The 11,434-nt window shown below is 42.5% G+C and overlaps 1 non-coding gene across 1 annotated transcript; it reads left to right on the top strand.

Moving 5' to 3' along the window:
• Positions 1-7,047: 7,047 nt before the first annotated feature.
• On the top strand, positions 7,048-7,210 carry LOC126102794 (U1 spliceosomal RNA). Its single transcript, XR_007523066.1, has one exon. It is a non-coding gene; the product is annotated as a U1 spliceosomal RNA (small nuclear RNA).
• Positions 7,211-11,434: the final 4,224 nt, after the last annotated feature.

Below are 11,434 nucleotides of genomic sequence, written 5' to 3'. Positions count from 1 at the left end.
ACTAAACTTCGCGCCGTCGTGACGTCACCCACCACAACACCCTTACGTCATGGGTCAAAGCTGAGGGGTGGGATCGGAGGCCTCCGTTGACTCAGTCTTGCCACACTACAAATAGCAAATGAATAACACTTAACGAAAACGGTAAACACGTAAACAAAAAAATTTATAACTCACTGAAAAAACTTCCAAACCTTACGTCCCGAACAACAAACACTGTCAACGACTTCACACATCCAGTATCAAGGCTCGAATGAACCCAGTACAACATATTATACTGAGCACATACACACATCATCTGAGAGCACCATCAGACACAACAAGACATCTACGAACACATCTAACTCAAACTCCGCGCCGTAACGTCGTCATACACCACAGCAGCCTTACGTCACGGGTAAAGCACACAGGTGGAATCTGACGCTACCGGGGCAAGGGAACTGTCAGATTCCTGTAGAATTTGTTATAGTAGATGTATGTTATAAATTTTTGTCGTCATTTTGTGTGTTTTGGAATCGTGTGATTTTTTTTACTGTTATATTTAGCTTGTCCCCAACCTAAAACCACCAATTTCCCACGGTCGTCACGTTAGTTTGACTATATTTTTGGAGGGAGATGTTACTGTCTTATTTATATGTATTTTCGTGTTTGTTGCCGTGTGTATGTAGTGACGTCATAGGCGCCGCCACATTGGAGATGCTTAGAATGCTCATTTCCGCCATATTGATGACCTCATGGGTCAAAGCAGACGGGTGGAATCGGACACTTCTGTAATCCCGGGAAAGGGCACAAATCAATTCCACTTCAGGAAAGTGAGGGTGATGTTCGTACGTTGGGCCAAACAGTGTCTATAGGCTTTGAATTTGAACTACAAGAAACTCGGAACTTACTCACAGGAGAGCCAATTAATATTCTTGCCGGAGCATTAATACCGGCCATCAAACTCAAGACAGAATATTAGGCTTATAAAGACCCAGTGATCTGTCTAACATTCACGACTACACAACAGTTTGACTCATGTACTACACATCTGTAGAACATTAGCTCTCTTGAGTGGTGGCTTGTTATGCCTCAACAAATGGTAGAATTGTTGTCCATAAGCTCCACTGTAACTTCAGAGCAGCACAGTACGTTGTCGTTTATATGTAAATACGCACTTATCAAACGAAATATCTCACCAGATTCAGAAACTGGAATTGGCTGAATAGGTTGTCAAGAAGTCCTGGATGCAAATCAGCACCTGAAGGTTGTCGCTCCTCTCAGCAGTGATAACACCGTCCGAACACCACACACGCCAGAATGAGGGCAATAACTCCACCGGCACCTCTCCTCGGCTCCACACGCGCCACTGGTCGCACCACTCTTAAGTTCCTAACTGCCTCCCCTTTTCACAGCGAGGCGGCCCCGCTAAATCCAGCGGCCTCTCGTTGCCTACATACCACTCACAGCCTCTCTCAGACTTTCAAACTACCACCAGCCAGCCAATTCTACATGCAATGATCGCGAATCAGTCCGCTAGCGACATACCGAATCGAGCAGCATGGCTCACTGAGACTTAACCAATACTTAATCCCATGCAGCTGATTTGCTTAGAAACCGTACCACACAACATTACTAACCAAGGTATGAACAGCCGAAGACCCCGCGTCGTGCTCCAGCCACCTGTTTAAAAACTTGCTCATGTGACCCACTCCTAGGTTCAATGGAGCAGGTTATACCTAGGTTTTCATTCTTGTTACAGCGTATCTATATCACAACTTTTACATGTTTCAAACATACATCAGATGTAATTCTAGTTAATTGTTTGCATTATTAAATGAATAATGAAGTTTTTTAATCTCTAGACATCATAAACAGAACGGTAAAAAACGATTAAGTTCATATCTTTGTTCAGCTCGCCGCTCCAGTATTGCATTACTGAAACGGTCATCTTACAAACATTATCTTACCAAATTCACAGAAATTAAACATTAGTAAATTGGAATAACGAGACAGAGCACAGATGGTGGCACTAATCTTGAGAGTACATTTGGAGAAATCTTGTCTTTGGCACTATTTCAGGAGTTAATCAGTGAATTACTTACGACAGTTTTTGCATTTGCTGAATCTGTTATTAATTTTATAAACTACTTTCTGTAGAAGTGTTAGTAGCGTTGTCAAGAATTACTTTATAATATGGCAATAATTTTAGTAAGTTATGTTTACTGCGATTTCAACGCTGTCTTTAGATGTTCTATAAGATGTATGGAAGTGGTTTTCGTGTTTTTAGTGAAAATATGAAACTTCGCTTCTAGCACAGTGAGATCCTGGTCTGGCCATGAGCATTGCGTGGCACAGTTTACCCAACTGCCACAGGAATGCCAAGTAGCGAGCGCACTGTGGCCAGCCTAACAGTTAACCCGTTTCCTTCTTCACAGCTCGCCGAAATGACTCGCAATGCTGCTCGGTACCCGTTCATCTGTCTGGCCCAGCCACTATGCAGCAGCTTTCCAGCCACGTGTGTGTCAACCAAGCACCCTATTTTTTGAATACAGTTGCACAGTGGACAAACCCCTCGTAATACCACAGTAGATTTCGGATTTAATCGCTACGTAAGCCTTCACACACCGATATCTTTTATCGAAGAATTTAGGTCTCATAAAAGTTCCTTCAGCAATACATTAGTATCCACTCCATGAAAGAGACCTTGCCTAAGAAACAAATTGTTCGGAATGTAGGCATCGAGATTTCTCTTCTTTAACACATTCGACAATAATACCGACTTAACTCGAAGTAACTGAAACCGGATAGAGCTCGAATTTGGGAAAACACCAGTTACATTAAGAGTGGCGATTTTAGAGATTTTTTTAAATTTTAAAATCGATTTGGAATTTGAAGTTCACAGTATTATTGTAGTAAAGTTATTTCATCAATTAACATATTACTTGAACTTTACTTTATAAATAACGTTTTAGTAGAAACTGGAATATTTTACTGTAAACAACAACAGCGGCCAAACCGGGCACAATTTTCGACTATTTTTCTCCTGCAAACATGGACACTGTCCGTCACCTTATAGAAAGACGATGGTCCGGCGGGTACTGTGTCTGCCCGTATCCTAATTCAGTGTAATATTATTTACTACGATGCTAAATTTGTGTATTAGTTCTACTATCGCTGTATCAGTCTGTTCAGGCATTCCATTTTGTTTGCCTGTTTCATCACCTACTTCTACCTCCCTCGGTTTTTTCACAGTCGTTGAGGCTTTAAATCTCTGCGAATTATAGGTCATCTGAGCATCTGCTGCTAGTTACTTTCTTACTTCCATGTGCCATAGGTCATTTGAGCGATTCTTTTTGATGCTCTTTGATGGAGGACGAGTCAGTTTACAGAACACGCATACATGAGTTTTCTTTTTTTGAGTCATCGGTCTTCTGACTGGTTTGATGTTGCCTAACACGAATTTCTCTCCTGTGCCATCATCTCCATCCCAGAGTACGACTTCCAACCTACGTCCTCAGTTACCTGCTGGATGTATTCCAATCTATGTCTTCCTCTACAGTCTTTGCCCTCTACAGCTCCCTCTAGTACCATGAAGGTCAGTCTTTGATGTCTTAACAGACGTCCTATTAGACTCTCCCTTCTCTTTGTGAGTGTTTTCCACATATTCCTTTCCTCTCCGCTTCTGCGCAGAACCTCATTCCTTACCTTATCAGTCCACCTAATTTTCAATATTCGGCTGTAGCGCCACATTTCAAATGCTTCGATTCTCTTCTGTTCCGGTTTTCTCACAGTCTATGTTTCACAACCGTACAATTCTGTGGTCCAAACGTATATTATCAGAAATTTCTTCCTCGAATTAAGGACTATATTTGTTACTAATAGACTTCTCTTCAACAGGAATGCCCTTTTTGCTAGCGCTACTCTGCTTTTGATGTCCTCCTTGCCCCGTCCGTCATGGTTATTTTGCTGCCTAGGTAGCATAATTCCTTAACTTCATCCACTTCATGACCATCAATCCTGTTGTTATGTTTCTCGCTGTTCTCATTTCTGTTACTTTCGCTTTTCTTTGATTTACTCTCAGTCCATATTTTGTATTTATTAGACAGTCCAATCCATTCAGCAAATCAGTGGCCGGCCGGGGTGGCCGAGCGGTTCTAGGCGCTGCAGTCTGGAACCGCGCAACCGCTACGGTCGCAGGTTCGAATCCTGCCTCGGGCATGGATGTGTGTAATGTCCTTAGGTTAGTTAGGTTTAAGTAGTTCTAAGTTCTAGGGGATTGATGACCACAGAAGTTGAGTCCCATAGTGCTCAGAGTCATTTGAACCAGCAAACCAGGTAATTCTTCTTCACCTTCACTCAGGACATCGATATCATCAGCGAATCGCATCATTGATACCCCTTCACCTTGAATGTTCATTCCACTCCTGAACCTTTCTTTTATTTCCATCGTTGTTTCTTTGATGTACAGATTTAACAGTAGGGGAGAAAGACTACAACCCTGTCTTATACCCTACTTAATCCGAGCATTTCGTTCTTGGTCGTCCATTCTTATTATTCCCCCTTGGTTGTTGTACAAAATGTATATTATCCACCTGTCTCTATAGCTTATCCCTATTTTTCTTAGCATTTCGAACATCTTGCACCATTTTACATTGTCGAACGTTTCTTCTAGGTTGATAAATCCTTTGAACGTGTATTCATTTTTCTTTGTTCTTGCTTCCATTATCAACCGCAACGTCAGAATTCCCTCTCTGGTGCCTTTACTTTCCTTAAATCCAAACTGATCGTCATCTAACAATTCCTCAATTTTCATTTCCATTCTTCTGTATATTATTCTTGTCAGAAACTTGGATGCATGTGCTGAACGATTCTCGCACTTGTCAGCTCTTGCAGTCTTCTGGATGATATTTTGCCGAAAGGCAGACGGCATGTAGCCAGACTCATAAATACCAACGTGAATAGTCGTTTTGTTACCACTTCCCCAAATGATTTTAGAAATTCTAAATATATCCCTTCTACCTCATTTGATCTTAAGTCCTCTAAAGCTCTCTTAAATTCTGATTCTGATACTGGGTCCCCTATCTCTTCTAAATCGACTCCTATTTCTTCTTCTATCACATCAGACAAATCTGCCCCCTCGTAGAGACCTTCAATGTGCTGTTGCCGCTCTCTCCTCTGCCTTTAACAATGGAATTCCGGTTGCACTCTTAATGTTACCACTCTTGCTTTTAATTTCACCGAAGGTTGTTTTGATTTTCTTATATGCTGAGACAGTCCTTCTCACTATTATTTATTTTTCGATTTCTCCACATTTTTCATGCAGCCATTTTGTCTTAGCTTCTCTGCACTTCCTGTTTAGTTCACCCTTCAGAGACTTGTATTTATGTATTCCTAAATTTCCCTGAAAATTTTTGTACTTTCATCTTTCATCGATCAGCTGAAGTATTTTTTCTGTTACCCATGGTTTCTTTTGCTGTTACCTTCTTTGTACCTATGTTTTTCTTTCCAGCTACTGTGGTTGCCCTTTTTAGAAATGTCCATTACTATTCAACTGTACTGCCTACTGGACTATTCTTTATTGCTGCATCTACAGCCTTAGAGAACTTCAAGCGTATCTCGTCATTCCTGAGTACTTTCGCATCCAACTTCTTTGCGTATTTACTCTTCCTGACCAGCCTCTCAGTCTTCGGCCTACTGTTGATCACTACTACATTGTGATCTGAGTCTATATCTGCTCTCGAATACACCTTACAATCCAGTATCTGATTTCGGAATCTCTATCTGAACTCTATCTCTATCTAACTTAAATCTTCCCGTATCATCCGGCCTTTTCCAAGTACATCTCCTCCTCTTGTGATTCTTGAACTGAGTATTCGCTATTACTAGCTGAAAGTTATTACAGAACTCAATTACTCTTTCTCCTCTCTCATTCCTTGTCCCAAGCCCATATTCTCCTGTAACCTTTTCTTCTACTCCATCCCCTAATACTGCATTCCAGTCCCCCATGAGTATTAGATTTTCATCTCCCTTTGCGTATTGTATTACCCTTTCAATATCCTCATATATTTTCTCTATCTCTTCATCTTCAGCTTGCGACGTCAGCATGTATTCCTGAACCATCGTTGTCGGTGTTGGTTTGCTGTCGATTCTGATGATAATAACCGTGTCACTGGACTGTTCACAGTAACACACTCTCTGCCCTACCTTACTATTCATAACGAATCCTACTCCCGTTATATCATTTCCTGCTGCTGTTGATATTACCCTATACTCATCTCACTAGAAATCATTGTCTTCTTTCCATTTCACTTCACTGACCCCTACTATATCTAGATTCAGCATTTGCGTTTTCCTTATCAGATTTTCTAGCTTCCCTACCACATTCAGGCTTCTGATATTCCACGCCCCCGACTCGTAGAACGGTATCCTTTCTTTGATTATTCAATCTTTTTCTCATGGTCACCTCTCCCTTGGCTGTTCCATCCTGGAATCCGAATGGGGGACTATTCCGAAATCTTTTTCCAATGGAGAGATCATTATGACACTTTTTCAGTTACAGGCCACATGTTCTGTGGATACACGCTATGCACTGGTTTCTATTGCCTTTCGCATCCTCGTGCCGTTGTTCTCTGCTGATTCATGATTAGTGTTAACAGCAATAGACGTATTTTGTTTTACTCATTCTCATGCAACTACACTTGAAAACTATTGTTATACAGGCTACCAGATTTTAAATAGAAATTCGCCCGTAGACTAGAAGGAGGTGTCCAGGATAAATCTTGTGGGTCAGATTAAAAACCTACTTTTCTAGCTGTCAGACGTTTTATATTCTGTGGCAAGTGATCAACATTTTTTGTTGCTGCACACTGAACTCCCTCCTGAGCTGTCGACAGCTTTAACAGTGGGTAATTAGGGTCATATTTTCGTCTAGTGTTGTAGGTGTGCATTTCACTGTTCTCCTCAAACTGTGAAAGCTTCTGTAAAGTTTGGTAGGTTGGAGACGAGGTACTGGCAGAAGTAAAGCTGTGGGGAGGGGGCGTGAGTCGTGCTTGGGTAGCTCAGTTCGCTATACCTACCTGGCGTTGGGGATACCGTAATCACGAAGGCGGTTCCTCCGGGGTGAGGCTCTTCCATTGCACTTCGGTCGAGCTGGCCCCCGCGATTACTCCAAATGTGAGTAACTCGGGCGCATAATTTTTGGTAGTCGGGACTGCGTCCGCGGTGTCGCGGTGTTTATTTCAATTGCAAACGCAGTATAGCCGGCACGGTAGCTCAGCGTGTTCGATCAGAGGATTAGCTTCCCTCTGTAATAAAAAAACTGAGTGAAGGGATCAATAACGAACTTCAACGGGCGTCAGGGGACGTCCGCCACGAACAATTGCAACGAACTATAACGAACAAAATGAGACTCATAAAAAAAAAGTTGGTAGAGCACTGGTCCGCGAAAGGCAAAGCTCCCCGAGTTCGAGTCTCGGTCCGGCATACAGTTTTAATCTGCCAGCAAGTTTCATATCAGCGCACACTCCGCTGCAGAGTGAAAATCTCATTCTGGGACAAATTATTCTTATTGCTCACTTTTGCGTGATGAATACTTTCTTTCCAAGTGATGAATTACCCTAGAAAATAATTATGAGAGACATTATTGAGTGTCAATACGTAAATTACGCCAGGAGATTGATTTGTTTACTTACAAAATTAGAAATTATACGAAGATCAAAAGTAGCTGAACTTAAGTGTTTGAGAAGCTCATTAATGTGTTTCTTCGAGTTCAAGTTTTCTTCTGTATGTACACTCAAAAATTTGGGGCATTCTATCCAATTTACTGCCTGCTGTTCATACGATACATCAGTTGTTGGTATGACGCTATTTATTGTATAGTACTGAATATAGTGTGTTTTCTCAAAATTATGGGAAAGTCATTTTTGAGATAGTCACTCAATAGTTTTTTGAAAAACAGCATTAACAGTCTCTTCTGTTGGCTTGCTCTCTAATGGGATTTGTTGTAATGCTAGTATCTTCTGTAAAAAGTATCAGTTCTGCCTGATGAATGTTAAGCGGAAGGTCGCTCACATACGTAAGGAATAGGAGTAGATCCAAAATTAAACCCTGTGGGAACTCTTAGTGATTTCTCCACAGTCACTAAAATTTTGTATCTTTCCAACATTGTCTGAGCTATTCAGCACTACTTTTTGCATTCCGTTTGCCAATTATGATTCCAATGGGTTGTGTGTAAAACCATCTATTTCACAAAACTTCAGTTTTTCTAAGAGTGTAGCGTGATCTACACAATGAAAGGCTTTAGAAAGGTCTACCCGTCACCACTAAATGTCCTTACAGCTTCAGGTACTGTCATCTGCGATGGTTAACAGCTGTGCTGCCACAGTTTGTAGCTCTGCATACTCCCGTGTCAGGCTGCCTCCTTTAGCGTACTGGTCACCCTCGATTCTCAGTGAAGTGACGTAGCTCAAGTGCTACTTTCAGGGTTACGCACCACAGTTACCCACGAATTCTGCACGCACTGAGGAATGTGTAGCAAATGTTCACTTCCAGGAAGTAATACACATCAGAATTTTAGGTCCTAAATCGTCTGACATACTGATGTTACATCAGCATGACCACTTTTTTAATAGCATCTTGGTCAATTTACGAAATCAATATACAAAAATGGTTCAAACAGCTCTGAGCACTATGGGACTTAACATTTGAGGTCATCAGTCCCCTAGAACTTAGAACTACTTAAACCTAACTAACCTAAGGGCAACACACACATCCATGCCCGAGGCAGGATTCGAACCTGCGACCGCAGCAGCAGCGCGGTTCCGGACTGAAGCGCCTAGAACCGGTCGACGACAGTGGCCGGCACGGCTTGGTCTTGCCGCACATAAGAGTACTTGGAGGTAGTAACAAACCTAAAAACATACAGCTCATAATATCTGTGTTTATTAGTCTGCAAATGAAGTAAATAATGATATTCAGAGCTCTGCCCTTAGTCATCAGTAAAAATATCTGTAGGTATACCCCTAACACCCTGAATGTTCTTATATGCCTGCCCCCCCCTCCCCCCTAGAGCAACTATGCCACGGTGGGTATTGCCAATCGAATCTTGGAGAGATATTCTATCCATCAATATGTTGCATGTTTCTCAATATCTTATATATTAGTGCTAATGTCCAGATGGTACCTTTAAAAAGATGCAGCTGATTTCCTTCCTTATCCTTACTCAGACCTAGCATATGTTCTGTTTTTAATTAACCAGACATTAAACCCTAATCTTCCCTGGTTCTTGAGTTTTTGGATACGCTTGAAGGATGTAATAATTTACCTATGGACTGCCTATGCTAAGAGAAGGATGTTAGATCTATGGATTGTCTTTCTGAAGTCCGGATAGTACACGACTCTAGCACGTACATTGAGGTGACTGATATGTATGGGATGGCGATATGGACATACAGGGTGTGACAAAAAGGTTCGGCCAAACTTTCAGGAAACATTCCTCACACACAAAGAAAGAAAATATGTTATGTGGACATGTGTCCGGAAACGCTTACTTTCCATGTTAGAGCTCATTTTATTACTTCTCTTCAGATCACATTAATCATGGAATGGAAACACACAGCAACAGAACGTACCAGCGTGACTTCAAACACTTTGTTACAGAAAATGTTCAAAATGTCCTCCGTTGGCGAGGATACATGCATCCACCCTCCGTCGCATGGAATCCCTGATGCAGCCCTGGAGAATGGCGAATTGTATCACAGCCGTCCACAATACATTTGGTACCGGGGTTGCGTAGACAAGAGCTTTCAAATGCACTTATAAATGAAAGTCAAGAGGGTTGAGGTCAGGAGAGCGTGGAGCCATGGAATTGGTCCGCCTCTACATCGGTCACCGAATCTGTTGTTGAGAAGCGTACGAACACTTCGACTGAAATGTGCAGGAGCTCCATCGTGTATGAACCACATGTTGTGTCGTACTTGTAAAGGCACATGTTCTAGCAGCACAGGTAGAGTATCCCGTACGAAATCATGATAACGTGCTCCAATGAGCGTAGGTGGAAGAACATGGGGCCCAGTCAAGACATCACCAACAATGCCTGCCCAAACGTTCACAGAAAATCTGTGTTGATGACGTGATTGCACAATTGCGTGCGGATTCTCGTCAGCCCACACATGTTGGTTGTGAAAATTTACATTTTGATCACGCTGGAATGAAGCCTCATGCCGGCCGGTGTGGCCGTGCGGTTCTAAGCGCGTCAGTTTGGAACCGCGTGACCGCTACGGTCGCAGGTTCGAATCCTGCCTCTGGCATGGATGTGTGTGATGTCCTTAGGTTAGTTAGGTTTAAGTAGTCCTAAGTTCTAGGGGACTGATGACCTCAGTAGTTCAATCCCATAGTGCTCAGAGCCATTTGAACCAATGAAGTCTCATCCGTAAAGAGAACATTTGCACTGAAATGAGGATTGACACATTGTTGGATGAACCATTCACAGAAGTGTACCCGTGGAGGCCAATCAGCTGCTGATAGTGCCTGGACACGCTGTACATGGTACGGAAACAACTGGTTCTCCCGTAGCACTCTCCATACCGTGACGTGGTCAACGTTACCTTGTATAGCAGCAACTTCTCTGACGCTGACATTAGGGTTATCGTCAACTGCACGAAGAATTGCCTCGTCCATTCCAGGTGTCCTCGTCGTTCTAGGTCTTCCCCAGTCGCGAGTCATAGGCTGGAATGTTCCGTGCTCCCTAAGACGCCGATCAATTGCTTCGAACGTCTTCCTGTCAGTACACCTTCGTTCTGGTAATCTGTCTCGATGCAAACGTACCGCGCCACGGCTATTGCCCCGTGCTAATCCATACATCAAATGGGCATCTGCCAACTCCGCATTTGTAAACATTGCACTGACTGAAAAACCGCGTTCGTGATGAACACTAACCTGTTGATGCTACGTACTGATGTGCTTGATGCTAGTACTGTAGAGCAATGAGTCGCATGTCAACACAAGCACCGAAGTCAACATTACCTTCCTTCAATTGGGTCAACTGGCGTTGAATCGAGGAAGTACAGTACATACTGACGAAACTAAAATGAGCTCTAACATGGAAATTAAATGTTTCCGGACACATGTCCACGTAACATTTTTTCTTTATTTGTATGTGAGGAATGTTTCCTGAAAGTTTGGCCGTACCTTTTTGTAACACCCTGTATACAGCTGGCGGTACTATTGCATACCAAGGTATAGTAGGACAGAGCATTGGCGGAGCTGTCATTTGTTCTCAGGTGATTCAGGTGAAAAAGTTTCCAAAGCGATTATTGTCACACGACGGAAATTAACATACTTTGAACACGGATTGGTGGTTGGGGCTACACGCACAGGTCGTTCCATTTCGTAAATCGTTAGGAAATTCAATATTCAGAGATCCATACTGTCAAGAATGTGACGAGAATACCAAACA

This window comes from Schistocerca cancellata, chromosome 9 (assembly GCF_023864275.1).
Source record: "Schistocerca cancellata isolate TAMUIC-IGC-003103 chromosome 9, iqSchCanc2.1, whole genome shotgun sequence".
Classification (NCBI taxonomy): domain Eukaryota; kingdom Metazoa; phylum Arthropoda; class Insecta; order Orthoptera; family Acrididae; genus Schistocerca; species Schistocerca cancellata.
The sequence above is the reverse complement of the archived record's forward strand: the minus strand, read 5'-3'. Positions and strand labels throughout refer to the sequence as shown.